Source organism: Cavia porcellus, unplaced genomic scaffold (genome assembly GCF_034190915.1).
Source record: "Cavia porcellus strain 051 isolate PalLab524CR breed Dunkin Hartley unplaced genomic scaffold, mCavPor4.1 scaffold_1, whole genome shotgun sequence".
In the NCBI taxonomy this organism is placed as follows: domain Eukaryota; kingdom Metazoa; phylum Chordata; class Mammalia; order Rodentia; family Caviidae; genus Cavia; species Cavia porcellus.
The window spans coordinates 20119113-20141042 of record NW_026947484.1 but is presented as its reverse complement, the minus strand read 5'-3'; positions in this window follow the sequence as shown (position 1 = coordinate 20141042).

The window sequence follows — 21930 nt, the reverse complement described above, 5'->3', positions numbered from 1 at the left end:
TAAGAGGATGTGAAAGAAGAAATATGCTTCTATTAGAATAATCCAGAAGGTTATTCTAGAATAACCCAGAAAGTTATTCTAAGAGTCTGTGAAAGAAGAAATATGCTTCTCTTAAAATAACCCAGAAGGTTATTTTAAGAGAATGTGAAAACTCAAATTCTGCCTCACATGCATAATGTATTCAGCTGATATCTGGTCCTGGTGCCATGCTCTCTTTTATGATCATTGGGTTTTGAAGTTGGTAGGAGAGCTCACTTTCATAGGATGGATTTGGGGGTGACAGGACCTTGTTTTAAATGTGGAAGAAAATGGGCTTTGGGAAAATGTCACTTGCATGATTGAAAGACTGAAGGGTTTTGCTTCTACTGTGAAGAAACTTTTATCATGACTGTTTCAAAAAACAGGATCACAATCTTTTCCTTGTTAGGAACAGGACTTGTCTGTCAGGCACATGAATATCATTGGAAACCCTCAGATCAAGGAACTTTTTGGTTATTTTACAATAAGTGATTTAAAGGACAAAAAATCTCATAAACAATTTTTATGTTGTGAATTTTTCTTTATGTGACATCAAATAATGCATCTAGTTGTAGAAATTTCCATTCATTAAGTCAATTTTTTACATAACTGGACATACACCCACAGATTTCTTTTCCTGTAGTGATGTAGTCCAGTGGTAAAAATTGTAAAGTGCATTTGTGATATGAATATTAACATTATATCTAAATATCTTTGTGTGTCTGTACATGTTATGAAGTTGTACATCAACTTTTGCCTTGGTAGGGACAAAATTTAATCAGTAGGGAAGTGAACAATATCATAAATGTTCTAATACAGGATTTTAAAAAATTTCTTCATCATGTTTGAGAAAATTCTGTAAAACTAATTTTATTGTTGTTGAAAATTTTATTTATTCTATCAAATAATAGGGTTGGTAAGGTTAATTAACACTATATCAAATATTTTGTAGTTATGGAAGCTTAGGATATTTGTTTTTGCTTAATGAGATTTTTCCAAAGGGTGAGAATATTCCAACAGTTTACATTGTAAATGTTGTTATTTAAATGTCTTTATATCATAGGCAATTGCTTTATACAACATTCATATTTCTCTGAAAGGCAACTGTAATGAGAATACTATTTTGAAATATGGAAACTGTAACCACTTTGAACTGTTTCTAGATGCACTGATCAGCCTTACATTTTCATGTGTTTTATGATCACACAGAAATTCAAGAAACATCTATAGTTACCCTCAGTGAAAGAAACCTTGATTTTCCAAACCCTAGATGACACCCAAAATGTGAGTTCATAAATCACTGACAAAAGATACTAGCTGGAAATTCCTGTGATATACAAAAATGCAGCAATGGCTTATATTGTCATTTTAGGTATCTCAATTGGAATAATAAAGCAAACCAAACACAGATATTAACTAAATTATGTAAAGTACATTTGGTTTTAGTATTACACTAGAGAGATATTTATTTTGTCAAATGACAAGTGATACATTTTTCATGTACAACATGTAAACTATTGAATTTTTACCTAATTTCATAGGATAATATATTTCACATAATATACTAACAAAATGTATAATTTCTTTTTTGTATATATGAATTAGAAAATATAAGACTACTTATCAGATAAAGTGTGCTAGATTATTATGGAATAATGGAGTAAATGTCTATGTTCTGGATGCTTACATAGATTTTTATGGGTGAATCTTAAAGTTGTCCCAGAATGCATGTCAATACTCATGCATAGGGACATCCATGCTCAAGGAAGTATCTCACCTACTCTCATTTAGAGGATTTTACAAGACTTACTGTAAAGCACAATATAGAACATTCTTGCTGCTATGATATTACGCTTTCACAAATAATACATCTTAAGAATGTATTTTTTTCTAGAAAAAATTTGAAATATTGGCTGGAGAGATGAACCATATAGCAGCTTTAAGTTTGTTGACAATGTGTATTACTGATTAGTGCAAACTTTAGGTACCTTAACTTTAATATGTAGATTTTTTAAAACCCTGCATATATATATATATATATATATATATATATATATATATCCTGTTTTGATTTACACCGATAATTAATGAAAGTAAATGTTTTAGAAGGTAAGTTTTAAAATAAGAATATTGTACACAATTTTTTTACTCTTTAATATGCATGATTTTTGTCCACAGCTTCAGCAGTGGCACATCTCCTGAGCCAGTAGGAAGAAGTTCTGTGAGTGAGACATGTGAAGGGTTCTTCACAATTCGCATCTGAAGGCTCCTCAGACTTTTCTTGCACATATCTTCCTCCACTACTGAGTGCATGTGCATGGACTTCTTGCCACAATATATCACAGGTAAGAAGTGCTGGTACATAAATATATAATAAATAGGAAATTTCCAAGTGGACAACTTTAATCTATATTCAAAAAAGGGATTCATAATTATAAGTGTATTATTCTTAATACACTGGGCTATGTATGTAATTCTGATAAAATTTTCAGATATTGATGCTTAAAGTGAAACACTGAAAAATACTAACAATAAATAAATTTTATACATTATCACAAGAACTACAGTATTTTAGGCATGTAATAAAAAGAATCTTAAGATGTGGATGCTGCAGGTATCCCCATGTTATCACGATGGAATGGGGACCTAGGGACATTTACTAAGTTTGTCAATGCCACTTAGTCAGATGAGGAGCTAGTATAGTAACACAAGCACTGCAGCCCAGCAGCCACTGTGCTCAGGACAGTGCTACACTCTCTCCATGGATGACTTACATCCTTCTTAGGAAGACACTGAATGGAAATTAGATTCATTATTTGACTCCTATTAGTGCTATATCTCATGTCTACATGCTGACATATTTGAAGTAATGGTAAAGAACTTGCAAAATTCTATTTATTGATAAAATATGAAAAAAAATACAAATGTCTATAGTAAGAAATGGTACCCCTGCACTAAGAGAACTGTGACTGGTGGAGTGGGAAGAATTCAGATCCCATCTAATTAAAAACCTTTATTTTTCAATCTTCTTAGAAATAGTTTTTTTGGGTGAGTTCCTGCACACCATCCCAAGGCCCAGGAGAGTTTAAAATCATTGCTCCCAGTGGTCAAGAGCACGCCCAGCTTCTAGCCACACTAGACTAGTTTTGAGAGGATTAGCAGCCTGACTAGATAATTCCCAGTGATCTTCTTCAATCAGGGGAGTTGAGGGCACATGAAATGAGCTCTAGTGCATTGGTCCTTGCCTGAGGAGAGATTTGGGCCATCATACACAATGATTAGGTGCCCACACAGCTTCCTGAACACTGGAGGTGGCACAGGAGGTCCTGAGGGCCTGACTCGACCATGCTCAGCACCCTCCATTCAGTCCCAGGAGCCAAGGATTTAGGAGATGATTTCCAAAACGCCCAGGGGAAGCCTTGAAACAAAATTTGAAACAGGGAAATATGGGAAAATGACAAAACAAAAGACCAAAATGCAATCTCAAACCTCCAGCCCATCCCAAGAATGCCTAGGAGAAATGTACATAGGATAAAATATATGCCATACACCTGAATTACCTGAAATAACAGCAACTGAAATAAAGAAGCAACTCCAGGAAGCTTTAAAGAAATTCAAAATAGAAATAATCTATGAGGTAAGAAAAGAAATGATTAAAGTAATGAAAGAGATGCTGAACATATTTAAAGAAGACACGTTTTAAAATTAGAGGAGCATGGGCTGGGGATTTAGCTCAGCGGCATAAGTGCCTGCCTTGCAAGCAGGCAGTCGTGAGTTCAATCCCCGGTACCAATAAAAAGGAAAAAGACAAAAAAAAAAATTAGAGGAGCAAAACAAAAAGATAGAATCTCTAGATGAACAACATAAAAACAAACAGAATACATGAAGCACAATCAAAGAGACATACAGGAAACCAAAAATTCCATTGAAAGCTGTCAACACCACCTCAATGAAAGTAAAGATAGAATTTCAGACCTCTAAGACAAGATTGCAGCTAGTGAACAAGAAAGGAATGGAATTAGGAAATAACAATTCAACAGCTTCAAGATGATGCAAAGAAAAACAACATAAGATTGATAGGGATAAATGAAAAAAATGGGGGGCAAAACAAATGATATCAAGAAGCTATTTAAAGAAGTAATAGCTGAAAATTTCCCAAACATGAGAATGGAAACTGACATTGGAATAAATCAAGAAACATCTATATGCTGTCTATAAGAAACTCATCTAACCCAAGAGGAAACTCACAAACTGAAAGTCAAAGGATGGGAAAAAAATTCTTCATGCAACAAGAAAAGAAAATAAAGCAGCGGTAGCTATTCTGTATGCAGACAATGTGAACTTCAAACCAGGAATGGTCCTAAGAGATGAAGAAGATCACTACATAATGGTTAAAGGAAAACATAAAGAAGAAGAGATAACAATGTTAAATATACATGCACTAAAACCCAGAGCACCAAGTTATACAAAGCAAGTATTAATAGAAATGAATGATAAAATAAGCAGTAACATAATTATAACAGGAGAAATTAACACACAATTGACACCAAGGGACAGATCAACCAGACAAAAAATCAGCAAAGAAATAACAGAACTGAATCACACCTGTGAACAAATGGACTTATAGACATATACAGATTGTTCCATCCAAAAACATCAGAATATATATTCTTCTGAGTGGTACATGGGACATTCTCTAAAATAGACAATATACTAGCACATAGAACATATTTAAATAAATGCAAAAGTATTGAAATTATCCCATGCACGTTATCAGATCATAGTGACATGAAACTAGAAATTAATGATAAAAGACACTGCAAAAATCCCACAAACACATGGAAACTGGATAGCACACTCTTGAGCATTGGTGAGTCACAGGGGAAATTGAAGACAAAATTAAACAATATCTACAAGCAAACAAAAATACAAATACAACTTACTGGAACCTGTGGGATGCAATGAAAGCAAGAACTCAGAGTAAAATTTATTGCATTGAGTTCCCACATCAGGAAAACAGAATGAGTACAAACAAACAACCTGATGCTACACCTCAAACATCTAGAAAAAGAAGATCAAGTCAAGCCCAAAGCCAAAAGAAGTGAGGAAATTATAAAAATCAGAGCACAAATTAATGCAATAGAGACTAAGAAAACAATCCAAAGAATCAATGAATCAAAGAATTGGTTCTTTGAAATAATAAATAAAATTGATAAGTCCCTAGCAAACCTTATTTAAAAATGAAAAAAAGCTCAAATTCATACAATAAGGAATGAAAAGATGGAATCACTACTGATTCTGTGGAAACACAAAAAATCATCAACACCTATTTCAAAAACCTCTACTCTCATAAGTTCGATAAAAGAGAAGAAATGGACAGATTCCTAGAAACATGAAGCTGGGTCAAGATGTAAAACTGCTGAGTAACCCAATTTCTATTAATGAAATTGAAAATGTAAGGTAAGTCCTTACCTACAAAGAAGAGTCCAACGCCCAGATGAATTCACTGCAGAATTCTACAAGAAATACAAAAAAACTCTTCAATGAAATTGAAAGGGAAGCAATCTTTCTTAGTCATTTCTGGAAGCAAATATTACTCTAGTACCAAAACCTGGGAAAGACAGAATTAAAAAAGAGAAATGCAGGTCAATCTCTCTAATGAACACCAAAAGTCCTCAATAAAATACTGGCAAACAGGATGCAGCAAATCATCAAGAAGTTTCTACACTAAAACCAAGTGTGAATCATCCAGGCATGCAGATGTGGTTCAACATGTGTAAATGAATAAATGCAATCCACCATATCAATGAAACCAAAAGTAAGAATCACATGATCATTTCTATAGATGTGGAAAAAGCTTTTAATAAGGTCCAACATTCATTCATGATAAGAACCTTACAGAAAATTGGAATAGATGGTCTTTACCTCAATATGATAAAGGCCATCCATGACAAAGCAAGAGACAGCACCTTATTAAATAGCCAAAAACTGAAGGCAATTATCTTAAAATCAGGCACAAGTCAAGGATGTCGTTTATCACTACTCCTATTCAACATAGTACTGGAACTACTAATCAGAGCAATTAGAAAAGAGAGCAAAATAAAATAGGTAAAGATAGGAAAAGAGGAAGTTAAATCATCATGATTTGCAGATGACATGATACTCTATATAGAAGACACCAAAACTCCATTGAAGGTCTCCTAGATATAATAAATAAATTCAGCAATGTAGCTGAAAAAATAATACTCAAAATCAATAGCATTCCTATACACAAAGTCATTGAGAGAAATAAGAGAAGCCACACTCTTCACACTAGCATCCAGAAAATGAAACACTTAGGAATTATTCTCATTAATGAAGTAAAAGATCTATACAGGGAAAATTATAATACCCTGAAAAAAATCAAAGAGGATCTCAGAAAGTGGAAAGACCTCCCTTGTTCATAGATAGAATAAATATTGTGAAAAATGGCCATTCTCCTAAAACTGTTATACAGATTCAGTGAAATCCCAATGAAAATACCATCAACAACCTCATAGACCTAGAGAAATCACTCCTAAAATTCGTCTGGAACCAAAAGAGGTCTAGAATACCAAAGACAATTCTAAACAGCAAAGGCAAGGCGAGAGACATCATAATCCCTGACTTGAAGTTATATTACAAAACAACTGTAAAAAAATCAACATTGTACTGGAATAAAAACAGATCTGAAGATCAAAGGGATAAGAAGATACAACCACAATTACAAACACACTCTACCACCTTGTCTTTGATAAAGGGGCCAAACATTTTCACTGGAAAAATAACAGTCTCTATAATAAATGGTGCTGGAAGAACTGCTTCTCCATATGCTGAAAACTAAAACTACACCCATGCCTATCACCATGTACTAAATTAAATCTAAATGGATCAAAGATTTGAATATTAAAACAGCAACATTAAATCTGTTGGAAGACAAACTGGGTAAAAATCTTAAAGACATAGAGATAGGTAGAGAATTCATGAACAGGGCTCAAACCACATGGGAAATACTTCCCAGAATCTGCATGTCCAAAGAAATCTCCAGCATAGTGAAAAGAAATCCCACAAAATGGGAAAAATCTTAGTTAACTGTGCCTCAGACAAAGGTCTTCTGTCTAAAACATTCAGATAATTTAAAAAATCAGACCCCCAAAATTCAAAGACCCAATCCAAAAATGGGCATCTGAGATAAATACACAGTTCTCAAATGAAGAAATACCAATGGCAAATAAATATATGAAAAAAATTTTCATTATCATTAGTCATTAGAGAATTTCAAATTAAAACCATACTGAGATTCCATCTCACTCCAGAAAGAATGGCCAAGATCAAGAAATCTACCAACAACAAATATTGGAGAGGCTGTGGGAAAAAAGGATTTCTCCTGCACTGTTGGTGAGAGTGTAGACTGTAGCAACCATTGTGGAGGTCATTCTGGAGATTTCTCAAAAAGCTGGATTTGGAAGTCCCATTTGATCCAGCTATTCCACTTGTAGGTATATTCCCAGAAAAACTGAAAACATCATACCACAGTGATATATGTGCACCCATGTTTATAGCACACAATTTGTAATAGCTAGATCTTGGAAACAACCTAACTGTCCATCAACTGATGAATGAATAAAAAGTTGTGTTACTTTTATACAATGGAGTACTATTCAGCTATAAATAATGATTACATTGAGATATGTATAAATAAATGGATGCAACTTGAGACCATACTCATAGGTAAAATAAATCAAACTCACATTTATAAATACCATATAGTCTCCCTAGTGTAAGAAATGGTAAGAGTATATGAAAGTTTATGGTAGTCATGATTCCCCATTACATTGCTTTGAGGCCTTATGTTTCCATTCAATTAGTTGAAATGGTTTTATTCTGGGTTGTTTGACTTAATTATCTGTGATGATATGAACAGCTATTTTGAAGAAAACAAATCAGAGCCAGTGTTGATTTAATATCATGTTTTGAAGTCCTACCATACTTTTGTTCTGTTTCCATTGGCTCTGTCATGTTGTATGTTATTGGATTTGATTATGTGTGGTAATATAAAAAATTTTTATGGACAGTGAGACAATATAGTAAGCACTGTTTGTTTTCTGTTATTTGGTTCTGAATATCCTGTATCATTTTCATTTTCTTTAATCATTTTATACTATTTTGTTAGGTTTGGTACTATTGTATATGAAGGTATGCTCAACTATTTCAAGGAAAGAGACATTATGGTAGCTATTGTTATATTGGGCTGTCTTGTGGTGAAATACTGTGTTGCTTAAATTGTTCTGTTCTGATCTGCTTTGTTATGTCCTCTTTTATCTTAATCTCTTTAAAATAAAAAAGTTAAAAAATAATTAAAATGAAAGAGTGAAAATATCACAGGCCTTCAAAACCAGAAAATAGGAAAATCAACAATGACTACCAGAATGTCTCTTATTCTCCTCAAAATAGCTGTTTATACCTTCATACATTTTGAAACTAAATAATACAAAACAGACTAAAACAAATAAAAAGTAAAATCATTATTGGACTTCAATCATCTTGTAAAGTACCCAGCACCCCTTCTTTATTTTTGAAGAGAATAAAACCAAATGAGGAAAAACAAAATAGGGTCAGTCAACCAAAATAATGGACATAGTACAGGACTTAGAACTAAAATAGTAGGTGATCTACAATGGTTACCATGATGTCTCTTGTTATCTTCAAAACCCTCTTAAAATTCTTACCAAAATCTAAACTGGGAAACAGCATAAACATCTGGATTTCTAGAGTCCCTCAATGTCTTTGTTTCTGGTCCTTTTGAACTTAGATTCTGGCCAACACTGAGTGTCTGTCCTCCTGATACCCTTCCAGTTGTCCATGGGCCCCACTACTCTGGTCATCACTTTGGAGCGTACATTTTTATTCTCTTCCTTCTTCCTTCCCTCCCTTTTTGATCATTCCCTTTTTTGTTATTATGGGATCTCAACACATTTTAGTTCGAGGATATGATGAAAAAGAGATGTGTGACACTGCCCAAAATTAGCTGTCTCAGATTCTCAGAGCTCCTGTCACTATCAGCCAGGTGGTCCTGCAGACCTGGAATCAGGTGAGAGCAGTTGAAGGTGGCATCACTGGGAAGTGCACCCCATGCACACTCTCTGCCTCCAGGCTGCTGACGCTTTGTCAGATCCATGCTGTTTGGAGCTGTGTGGTCCAGAGATTAATTACGTTCCCTAACAGCCATCTTTTCTGAGATTACCTGAGTGAACTGAATACAACTGTCAAGTTAATCCATTCCCTGTCATCTTGCAATTGAGCCAAATCAAATGTATACATTAATCTTTAATTTATTAGAATCTCACTGCATCTCCTGGGAACAGAAGATTTGTTCTGACCCTGATGTGGGTTCTGTGAGCACCACTTCATTCCACACTGGTTCAGTGAGCAGGATAAATCTAGCCGCGCTCTCTGCTGCTGGGTTAAGTATCATGAGAATTTGAATGACTTTAGTTCTTCCCAAATTTTGTCTTGAAAAGTCCTCAAAAAGAAATACTTAGGTCATTAACTGAAGTATTCTTTGCCCTGAAAACTTCAATACAGAGTGGTTTAAATTATCTTGTATGTTATTAAGCAGCCACCTAACCTTTTAAAAGAAAAGTACTGTTTTCATGATGAAGTGAAGGCCAGACACTAGAAGATACTATTATAAATATTTCCATTGAGCTGTAGTTATCACATTAAGAGAAACTGAGTCCTCCCTGTGTAATCTGTGTCATGAGAATGTTACTCTTTTTATAAGCTTGGAGGGCAAACTGCATGGGATCCAGGGTCCATGAATTGCCCTGATAGGAAATGTTGTCTCTAACCAGCACGCTGTGATGTAGACCAAGTTCTTGCTGGGTAGGTGGGTTTCTCTGTGTCTCTGGAAAAAGGCAGGTTCACAGGACTTGAGGGAAAGCAGGTGTTTCTGAAGTTCTCTGTTCTTTGCAGTACCCCCGTCCTTATCATCCTCTGCTTCCAGAGTAGGTGCAGACAGCAGGGAAGAAGCCATACACACCTGTAATATACTGAATGCTGTAACAAAAACACTGGTAGCTTGGTGCATTATAGAGAAGCAGCAGCTATTTCCCTTTGTGACAGGGAGCTGAGGCTCCTGTTCCAGCCCAGTGTCTTGGGAGAGGGCCCTGCCCCATATAACAAGCCCAGGACAAAGTCAAAATTCACAACTTAGTGTCCAGTGTCTACTGAGTGGCTGTTATTTCTGAACTGTCTCTAAGGGTCAAACTTGCACATCAGACCCTTGTAAGTGGTGAGCACCCGTATGTCATATGATCTTCACTGTTACCCAGGGTACAGACCTTGATCTTGGTGATTCTCCCTCCTCAGCCAGCAGTCACCATGCTATCTGGGCCCCAGCTGAATATCTTCGTTCAGGACAGCATCTTTATAGGGACTCAGGGTCCCCTGAGATGGGCTGCTGTACCTTCCCACTCCAAGGATAGGGACATGTGACTTTCATTTTGCTGAGTAGCAGCTCACCCTGGGGTGAGTTGGAAATGTCTGAACACTGACATAAAAGAGGCTCTCGTACAACTCGGCCTGATCAACCCTAACATTCCTGATGCTTTTGCAAACTGGGAGGAAAGCCTAAAGATTAGTGGCTTAAATTAATGCACAGAGACCAGATTTTTCCTCCAGACAGGAAAAGCAGCAGCATTTTGTATCCAGAATCTAATCTGTAGCTACACACCTGCAAGTGCAAACTAATTATCAGATTTCTGATAATTATCAGATACTAATAATGGCCCAGCTCAAGAAAGGAGGTATATTTAGATGCACGAATACTCTGCAATGCAAACTCCCCTGAGCTAGATGCTTCTTAGCCAGTCCAATATTTTCCCACCTGCAGCAGGAAAGCTTACTGGCAAGCACCGCTGTACGTAAAAGCAGGAGTGAACAGTCCCCTGACGGAGGTCTCTGATTTGGAGCTCAGACAGCACAGAATTCCACCTACACTCCCAGCCACGGCACTGAGTACGATGGACTCAGGCAGGGCTCTCTCTGTTTCAGTGCTTCCCATCCTGATCCTGATCACTGGATCCATGAAACTCCTGGGTAATACAATGCCCCTCTGTGTGATGGATCCACCTCCTTACTGGTGTCTTAGAAAATACCCAGTGATTGTTCCTGGAGGTGTTTGCCTTGAACTCACGTTGTGGTTCACTGGAGAGCCTGCATTCCTCTGTTCTTTCGTTCAGGCTATGTATGCATTAGAGCTTCTCTCTAGATGCTCTGGGGAATCTGTGGCATCTCCACTGTGAGCCACCTGATGGAGCTCTCACTACTCCAACTTCTATTTGTGAAACTACTTAGACTTTTGTTAGTGCATAAACATTTGCAGATCATGGTGATTCTGTTCATTGTGAGGAGCTGGTGGGCACATAACACATGTCAACTGCTTTTTATTTCCTTCTCCTCGCTGCCCTCCTTCCATCATTAGATCCTCTTTCCATTTGCAAACCCATCTATCTCTCTGCTTTCCATAGTCTATCTTTTGTTTTGTTCTTTAAAGTGTTTATACTCTGGGTTTCTCACATAAGAGGAGCCTTGTGCGTTTGATTTATTTTACTCAATGTTGCAGTCCCTGGGTGCAGTGGATTTCTAGAAATGACTCAAATTTATCTTTGTTTGTGGCAAAGTGGTTCTTGTTGTGTGCAAATATCAGGTTCACTTTATTCCATCATTACTGAGGGACATGTGAGCCACTTCCAAGATTAAGCTGTTGTGAACTGGGCTACCATACACATGATATGTGTGTGTGTCACTTTGGGAAAGGCACAGAGTTAATTTTCTGAGCATCTCTGCATTGATTCCTTTACTGCTGTCCTTGTCTCCATGCCCACTTAGTGCCAAAGCATTCCTTTTCCCCACTGCCTCATCAGCGTTAGTCATTTTTGATGAGAGCCATTCTTTCTGGAGCAAGGTGCAATCCCAATATTGTTTTAATTCATATTTCTCTGATGGCTAGAGAGGTCAGACTTTTTGTTTTCATGCATTTATTCATCATGTGTACTTTTCCTTCTGAGAAACATCTATTTGTTTTAGTTGCCTGTTGTTCAATTTTTTTTGGAGTTTTTATGAATATTTTTTAACTTTTATAAATTCTCAGTATTGGTCCTGTGTCCATGGTGTAGCTGACACATATCTTCAGAATGATCTGTGTCCACTCCTGGCTAGGGTGGCATTTCAGTGGCTCAAACAGGTCTTTTGTGAAGACTGACCCATTTGCATGCTTACTTTCTAACTGGTATTTCAGTACATTGCAGCGAAACATTCCAAACTCATTTTCTTGAGCTCTTAAATTCATGTTACAAATATCAATATTGTATTTATAAGAAGAGCAAGTTCTACAACTGAAACCAAGTTCATGAAATACAGTCCCATACCACATGACCAGGTTGTGGTGAATGGCAGACCTCACACATGAGAGGCATCCCCTCCTTGGCTTATGTCACCTCATGAATGATGTAGTAGCCTTCCTGCTCCCTGGAAGTGCACTCTGTGACATCCATGTGACAGAACTTAGTAAAGATATGGTTCCTGGTGTCTCTTCCTGTCAGTAGGCAACATATGACTTATGTCCCACTGCAGGGTAAAGCGAACATTTTCATTTCTTTTAAACTTATTCCATTAAGAATAAATCCGGACAGATAGTTAAGTGATCCTCGCAAATGTAATGCAGTAAGCTCTGAACCAGAATGACTTTAAGTCCTACTAAACACACTGATGTCTTTGGATTTGTAGGATAATCATGGTGTACGATAGAAGCCAAGAGTGCACATATGATCTCATTCATATGTGTGACGGAAAAGAAAATGATCTCCCACAAGTTAAGAATAGAAGATTTTGAATCAGAGACTGAGACAGTGGGCAAAGGAGGGCAGGGAAAGACTGGTGACTTCGGGCCGAGTTCCAGCTGAACAGGGATGTGTGTTCAATTGTCCCACAGTTGGGTGACCACAGGCAATGACATTGCTCTGCATGCGTCTAACAGAGCTTGATGACAAGATTCTGAGTATCTTCACCAAGAAGAAATGATAAATGTTTGGGGAGATAATATGCTTACATAGATTTGAACATTATATAATGCATATGCACACTGAAACAACACAGGTACTGCATAATTATGTATAATTCTTATGTATTAACATTAAATAGTTTAAACATAAATATAATTATCTAACATAAATAAGCAAATGAAAGCATGCTGATAATATTTAAAACTCAAAAGTCTTGTAAGCCTTTCAATTTAAAAGCACAGACTAATATTATCTTGAGTTATGTATTTAGAGACCACATTGCTAACCTGTCACCTCAGTCTGCAAGATGTAGATATTTCAAACACTGAAAGACGTAAGATGCTTCAGTCACACTGTAAGAGCATAAGGGCACTGAGAGAGCCTTGATTCACTTCCATATCTTGGCTATACAGCCTACACTTCCTTAGTAGGAAATAACCACTATGAGAATGATTTCACTGTTTCTAGGAACCTGGGGCACTTTTCTGAGGGATCAGGAATTTCTGTTCTGCAATGGGCAGACTTCTCTCCTCACCTGGGGATGGTTTCTTGCTGACTGGGTATCTTGAGTGGGACAGGAACTAGAACCGTAAATGTCATATGGGGTTATCCTAGCCACCAAGAAATCCACAATCTTTATGTCATGTGGGTTTTGATTCTATGCCCCTTTTCTTACCTCAGCAAAGCTCTGCATCTGCATCCCTACAATTGGTGCTCTAGACTGAAGTCACGAAGTGGCTGAGTGTGACTGATTTTGGTCTCTGTGGCCCAAGCTGTCCACCCTTGCCTGGAACCAGAAGTCTATCTGCTGCTCTTTCTGTGCTGAATTCTGTCCCCATCCTTCCTGCCTATTGGGTCCTGTGTAGTTTCATCACTCACCAGTATTCTGTTCTATTCTAACTAACATTTACACTGCCTACAGTACCATAAAAGGATGACAGTCCATCTTGGTTATTTCTAAGCCTTTTAGAAAAGTTTTCCTTTCACTAACTTTATCAAGCTCCCTAAAATAAATGACAGATTTTTCAAATGTGATAGCACTAGATTTTTAAATATTATTATACTTGCTACAATACTGCATATAAATGCTGTCAAGCATACTTTGATAGTATGTTTTCTTTTTAATATATCCTGAAATATGAGTATAATAGATTCATTTCCTCTGAATATCTGTAACTATATGTACACAATTTAAAATTGTGATACATGCTACACTATGGATCTTGAATGTCCTCCAGATGCTGTTGTCTTGGAAGATTCTTCCTAACCTGTCCTGCTCACTAGGGGGGTGGCATGTTTAGGGGGTGGGGCCTGGTGGAAGGCAAGTTAGGTCATTGCGGGTGTGCCCTGAAAGGGGCATGAGGATCCTGGCACTTCCTTTCTCTCTCTCTCTCTCTCTCTCTCTCTCTCTCTCTCTCTCTCTCTCTCTTTCCCTCTCTCTCTGTCTCTCTGCTTCCTGGCCACAATGAGGGTAGCAGATTTTCCCCAGCACACATTCCTAACAGGATGCATTGCCTGACTACTGGCCCAAATGCCAGGAGCCAAGTGATCATGGACTGAACCTGTGAAACTGAAGCAAAATAACACTTTCCTCCTCATCGATTGATATTCTCAAGTGTTTTGTCACAATGGCAGGAAGTTTGCATAACATAAACTCAGCACATTTTAACAGAAACCAGAATATTTATATACATTTAATATCTCTATCAACTACTGATGTTCAGATTCCCAAAACCTCTATCTGGACTAGTGCAGTTGACACGTCAGTGGTGTCCTTGCTTCAGGTTCAGCCTTTCTCCCACTCTCTCCCTTTCAAGAGGATGGCTAGGAATTTCAGTGTTTGGAAAAACTCACCCTCATAAACAGATAGGTTTTTTTAAATTTTATTTTGAAAATATACAACAGAACAAGTCAGAATAAAGCCAACTAAGATCATACAGTGAAATTGGTACAGAACTTCACAGCAGGTTACCAGGATAACAGTAATAGGTATCACATTATATTTTGTTACCTTTATAAAAGTTGTGCTTTCAATCACATATATGAAAATGAGATGAAAGATAGAACTTATCAAAACAGAAATATTGAATAGAGCAGTACCATTAATCAGAAAAGAGCAAACAGTAGTAAAAATATTTGCCTTCAAAGAAAGGGTAGAAGGAAGTCCCCCTTATTTGCTATGGTCAACCTCCCAGGAGATGCTCAGATTTCTGGTTCCCATTTGCTAATGGGCAGGAGACGGGGAGAAGGAGGATAGGGGAAGTGGGATATTTGACTCTAGGCCACGTAGCAGTAGGTTCACTATTGCTTAGCAGGGAGGCAGGATGGTCATTTGGTTTCACAGCATCCTCAGTTCCAACATGGCACCGATCTCAGGAGCTTCTGCTGGTTCTCCCCCTGGAAGGGCTGCAGTCTGCCACACTGCATCCGCTTACCAGAGAGGGGAGGTGCTTGCTTGGCTTCCCAGAGTCTTAAGTTCCAATGTGGTGTGGATCTCAGGAGACACTGCTGGTTCTCCCCCTGGAAGGGCTGCAGGCTGCCACCCTGCCTCCGCTTACAGGGAGGGGAGATGCTGGCTTGGCTTCCCAGAGTCCTAAGTTCCAACATGGCGTGGATCTCGGGAGACACTGCTGGTTCTCCCCCTGGAAGGGCTGCAGTCCACCACACTGCCTCCACTTACCAGGGAGGGGAGGTGCTTGCTTGGCTTCCCAGGGTCCTAAGTTCCAACATGGCAAGGATCTCTTGGGAGACACTGTTGGTTCTCCCCCTGGAAGGGCTGCAGTCCGCCACACTGCCGCCACTTACCAGCACAGATGGGTTTTTTAACCACTCTTTAAGCCCTGAAAAGCACTAATCTGTCCTGTACATTTTTTTCATTTCCAAAATATCACAGGGAAATTGTCTCATGAAACTCTTTGAGACTGGCAGTGTATTCTTTGTTACTGCTGATCAGTACTCCTTTGTATCGATTAATCATAGTGGGCTTGGCCTCATGAGTTTGCATTGTGCATTTGTGATGGTTCATTGTCTAGTGCTTGAATTGATGTGTCAGTACTACACCCACACATAGTGATGGAGCCAGGATGTAATGCAATGGCAGGAAGAAGGTGTGTCTTGCTCTTCGCTGGTTTCTCCTTGTTGTTTACAGTCTCTATGAACTGCAGCCCAGCCATACCTGCCTTGGAGCCAACTGAATGTGGACTGAAACCTCTAAAAACTGTAAGAAATAAATCTTTCCTTTCCCAACTTGGGCTTCAGGTATTTTGTCTCAGTAATGAGTAAAAATAAGTAAGATAGCCCATTCTCCTACTTCACAGTAAAACACATACACAAGCTCCATTTCTCATACTCACACTAAAATGCACACACATGCCCCTTTTTGCATGATCTCCCTACAAATACACACATGCCCTGTTCCTCAGGATCACCCTAAAAGCAAACACTGGCCCTTTCCTCCAACTTAACATTAAAACACAAAAATCCCTGTAACCCATGCTTATCCTAAAATCACACACTTGCCCTGTTTCCCAGGCTCACACTTAAAACACACACAAGGGCTGTTTCCCACACTCACTCTAACAATGAACACATACCCTGTTCTCCCGGCTCACCCTAATACACAAACACTGGCTTCATTCCTGAGGCTCACCCTGAAAACATGCATATGCCCTGTTTCACAGGCTCACCCTAAAAAAAAAACACACAAGGCATGTTCCCACACTCATCCCAATAACACACACATGCTCTGTTCCCTCTGCTCACCCCAAAAACACTCACATGCCCTGCTCCTCAGTCTCACCCTAAAATCCACACATGCCCCATTTCCCAGGCTCACCCTAAAAACACACACATGCCCCATTCCCCAACTTCACAAAAACACACAAACATAAGCCCCTTTTCCCACCCTCAACCTAAAAATACACACACAATCCCCATTTTTCACCTTCACCATAAAATACATGCACAAGACCTTTTTCCCATTCTCACCCTAAAAATACACATATTCCCCATTCCCCACCTTCACCCTAAGAACACACACATGATCTGATCCTCAACTTCACATTAAAACACATACACACAAGCTCCATTTCCCACCCTCACTCTAGAAATCACACAAATGTCCTGCTCCCCAATCTCACAGTAAAACACACACACACAGAGGTCCCGTTCACCACTAATAGATACACAGACATATATTTCCTGTTCCTCACCCTAACAAATACAGGCCACCACCAATATAAATCCTGGATTCTCTCTCCAACTTTCCTGTTGGGATGCCTGTCTATCTTTTACTGGTGATTCTGCTAGCAAAGGCATTGTGAAACACAGAAGGGAGAGGAAGGGAGGGCATAAGCCCGTGACAAATGCAAAATGAGCCTTAACCACACAAAGGAGAGAAAAATCAAGCCAGTAGTTCCACCAAGGAAGCAAGAGAAAGACGGGTGAGTGTCTGTCTTTCTGTATGTCTTCTGACTGAAAAATCAGTGTCAGACTCTAGCTAAAACTTTCCCAGTGGGACATTGTTCCTATTGGTGGTTCACTGTCTGTTCAAAGTCTTTGTTACTTTTTTTCCTGGCTCAGGGCCAGCCAGCCACTCTTTGAGATTTTGAAACAAGGGATCCACAAGAGTGGTAGTCACCCAGCTCTCCTCCTCTCAGCTCAGCTCAGCTCAGCTCAGCTCACCTCACCTCACTGGACTGGGAATGCATCCATCTGGCTGTTGGAATTCCTTTTTGTCTGTCATTCACAAACCCACTTAAGTCCCTTTGTCTCTTTTTGATCTCTGGACAATGTTGTAGCTTGGCATAAGTGACAGTGCCTATCTTGTGCCTGGCACTTCATCTTAATAGTGCCCTGTATTTGACCCAGGAAAGTGGAAGATGACTCAGGGTACAAATCCCATTAAAAAAGCGGAATGAGAAGAATGAAAACCTTCTCAACCAAAGGAGGCGGATACAGGTGTCAGTCAACAGAAAATGAATGAAAGATTCCAGTCAAATTGTTTGGAACTGTATATCTTTGTGATTCTCTCTTTTAAAGATTCTATCACTTTCCAGTTCACTCTGACAATGCTGCCTATTCCATAATTCTGGCCACCAGTGGATGCAGCTGTGAACCCAGCCACAGCCAAAGACCCAGAACTCAATGGAAACCGAGAAAGGCACAGAAAGATATCACAGACACAGCACATGACATATTCATCAGATGGACCAGTCACATGTTGGGATGCACAGAAGGAAGTATGGCACCCTCTTTGGGAAGGTTAGGCTTAGGCTTACGTTTAGGCCTAGGCTTAGGGTTAGGCTCAGCATTAGGGCTTCAGGCTGTGCAAGCCAGGGAAGGTGATCTGACACCAGCTTTTCTGGGGGCCTGCATTTCCCTGGGGTTGCCTGTGGCCTCACATGTGATCCCAGCGTTTTTTCCCCATCTCTCTTTTCACCCATAAGAGGCAGGAAATAGCTGTGAAGAAAGCCATCAGTTCCAAGGATCACACCCCCTTTGCTGTGGTACTCATGACTCATGATACTGGATGAAACAACGTGTGCCCTGAGATGCTAACCACTGCCCTGCAAAGAGGAGCCTTGAGTGCCCGGCAGCCCTGGCCTGACATGCCTGGCTGTACAGCACAGCACAGCACAGCACAGTATAGCCCTCCCTCCATTGCAGGGGCCACATTCTCTAGCTCTCTTCCTGCCCCTAGGAGTTAGAAAGCAGGGAAGGTCTCCATGGGGTTGTGAGAGCACCTGGACTCTGGCAGTGCCTCTGGGAATGTGAATGTCCCCTTTACCCACCAGGGAGCACTGTTTCATCTGGGTAGAAGAATGGCAGGAAGGGAAACCAATGACAGGGTAGTGAAGGCTATTTCTCTCTCATAGATGACTATGTGGCATGGAATTCGGTCAGTGCCGAATGTGTGCATCTGTTGGTTCAGATCGAGAAGTATATCTCTTTTGTGTAGGGCTTCCTGTGTGGGGCCGAGGCTTCAGTTGGAGTCTGGAGGCCCATAGGCTGCGTTCCAACCTCTAGTGGCTGCTGTTGGACACCACTCTAGGTGCCCTCTCTTGACTATAAATATTTGTCTCCCTGCCTGTTCCTGGGAGAACCCATGTGTGTGTGAGAGTGGATGACTTGCCCCAGCCAGGCTCTGCTCACTGGACAGGTCAAAGTTTCAGGATATCTGTAAGGCCATGACCAAGGAAGGAGGCCATCTCGGAGCACCAGATGGACTGCACAGGAGGCACACAGACAGAAGGACTTGTTCACCTGTCTGTGGCAAGTGCAGAATGAAGAACAGTACCACATACAGATAGGCAAGTTTTCCTGAGCCCAGGTCTTCAAGGAACCTGCAGCCTTGTCCCCATCTGTTTGTCTGTCTGTCTGACAGGCCGGAGGGAATCACCCTGGTGCCTGCTACCAAGGACGCCAGAGCAGGTGTCCCAAGTCAGGACACCTGATGTGGTAGCTGTGTCTGATGATGAACAGGAACATGAGAGAGATAATGGAAAGCACTGTATGCAGTCTCTCTCTTTGGGCTACATATAGGGGAACTCTGGGTAGTGTGTGTATAGGTCTGGGTCAGCATCTGGTGTCTGCCACTACTGGCGTAAGTCCCTCTGAAAAGGAGGCACAGCCACTGGAAAGAATCCATGCTGTCAGTCTTCCCTCCCTCCATGGGGCTTCCAATGATGTTTTTTCCCCCTACCCTTACCTTTAGCATGGGTTCTTCATAGAACCTTCAGGCTCATATAAGGGTCTACATTGTGCCCACTACCTACCTCACAGGAGGACCAACACTGGAAGGGAGTTGGGGTCACTGAGCAGCCTGATATCAGATCCTCCACTGAGGTTCAGGAGGGAGCAGTGCCAATACCACCTAGAGGGACTGACCACTAGAGGGACTGCAGCACAGCCTAGTGTGAACCTTATGATGCCATCTGCCCACAGAGGGTTGCAGATAGCTAGGTCTGAAGAGTCCATGACTGATGAATATCAGATTCTAGCTAAATCATTTCCAGGGGCATGTCTGGAGCCAGGATGTTGTTTTTGAGGATTTGGGGAGCAGTGGGTTAGGGCGAGGGCATGGCCCATTGTGGTTAGGTTTAGGTCTAGCAGAGGGGGAGAATTATCAACTAGTGGGCTAAGCCAGTCAGTAGCTGAGAGGAGCCTCCAAGCCTGTGAATCCCGACCCCCTACTCCCTTCCCCACCCACCCACCACAAAGGAAACTCAACTCTGAGGCTGGATTAGACACCCCGGAACACCTACACACAGGGAGGAAGTTTCTCTGTTACATCAAAAAACAACTTGAGACTCTACCTACAAATTTATTGTGTTTCTCTGTTCCAAGGTAGCACTGAGAAACATGGATCAATCGCTCACTCATGGTAGGAATCCCATGATAGAAGCAGAACCAGCCAATGAGCAGGGTGAGCCACGCCCCTCCACCCCCCCCCCCACACACACACGCAGGAGAGAAAAATCAACCCTTTTCCTTCACCAAAGGAGGTGAGAGGAGACCGGTGTCTGTCAGTATGTCTGATGCTGAGAGAAAAATCAGTGTCAGACTCTAGCTGAATCTAAGTTGCAGCGGGATATCTGTCTGTCTGTTTTGGTGGTTCTCAGATCCAGAGCTCTGTGGAAAAACCTGAAAAGAGTGTTGAGGTTTCACTCCCTGGCTCTCAGCTTCCCGGACTTGCACTGGGTTCCGATTGGTCCAGGTTCACCACACACCTGTGCTACCCCCCATCCACCAACACCCTAACTCTAAGAACACACACAGATGCCCTGATTATCACCTATAAACCTGGAACATGCAGCTCTGCTCTGATGTTCTCCGCTCTGCTCTGTCATGCATTAGCAAAAAAAACTTTGTCATCCTGTGGTATGCTTATCACCATAGTAACTATGTACTCTCTTTGAAAACACAGCTGTCTGCAGCCAGCCACGCTGAAGTACCCACCCCATTGTTATAAATTAACTGAAGTGCTGCCACACTGTTTTGTTTGCATCATCACCCTAGTAACCTGTTTGTTTGTCAACCTATGTTCCCTTTGTTAGAGACAAATGTTCATGGAATTAGCAGACCAAGTGCTGTGAATTCTTTTAAGGAAGAAAAGGGCTAAACACTGACTATGAAACATCTCTGACCTCAAGCAAAGGGGAACAAAGGCCTTCCTCATTCATGCTCACTATGTACTTTGCAGTTAATGGGCTATAAAAGTCTTTCCAAATTCTAACCCAGTTACACAGCTTTGCAAACTCGATCTGCACTATGTCACTGGAGTCAGCTTCAATAAAAGCACAAATTTTCCTTTTAAAAGATGTCTTGCTGTTTTATTGGACAACATTTCAGGGCTCATTTTGGGGTACAACATTTGGGGGATCATCTGGGATTGAAGGGGCCCCCCTCGCCACATTATGTTTCACCAAATGATTGGCTTCAAACATCTGTAAGAATTTGGATCTTTTTTCTTTGTAATTTAAGTGTGCATGTTTGAAAGTGCAGACAAGCCTGGGACACCCTCCAAAAAAGGGCTTCTACCACATTTGTGATTTGGGACATTTTGCCTATTTGGTTTTGTGCTTGGTATATTTATACTGTGGAACTATTTGCTTGTTTGAATCTGTTACCTCAGTACTAACATTCAGGTTTCTTTTATTTCTCTTAAACTACTCTTGCAGGTTCCACATGGTTTCTTGGACTTCAGGGTTATAATGAAAATTGTTTTCCTATAGGTTGCCAGACAACTGTGGATCAAGAAGACTTTGCATGTGTGTTTTTGTCTTTTCTTGTCTTCTGTGGTTCCTTGTGTTGTGTTATTGTCATTGAT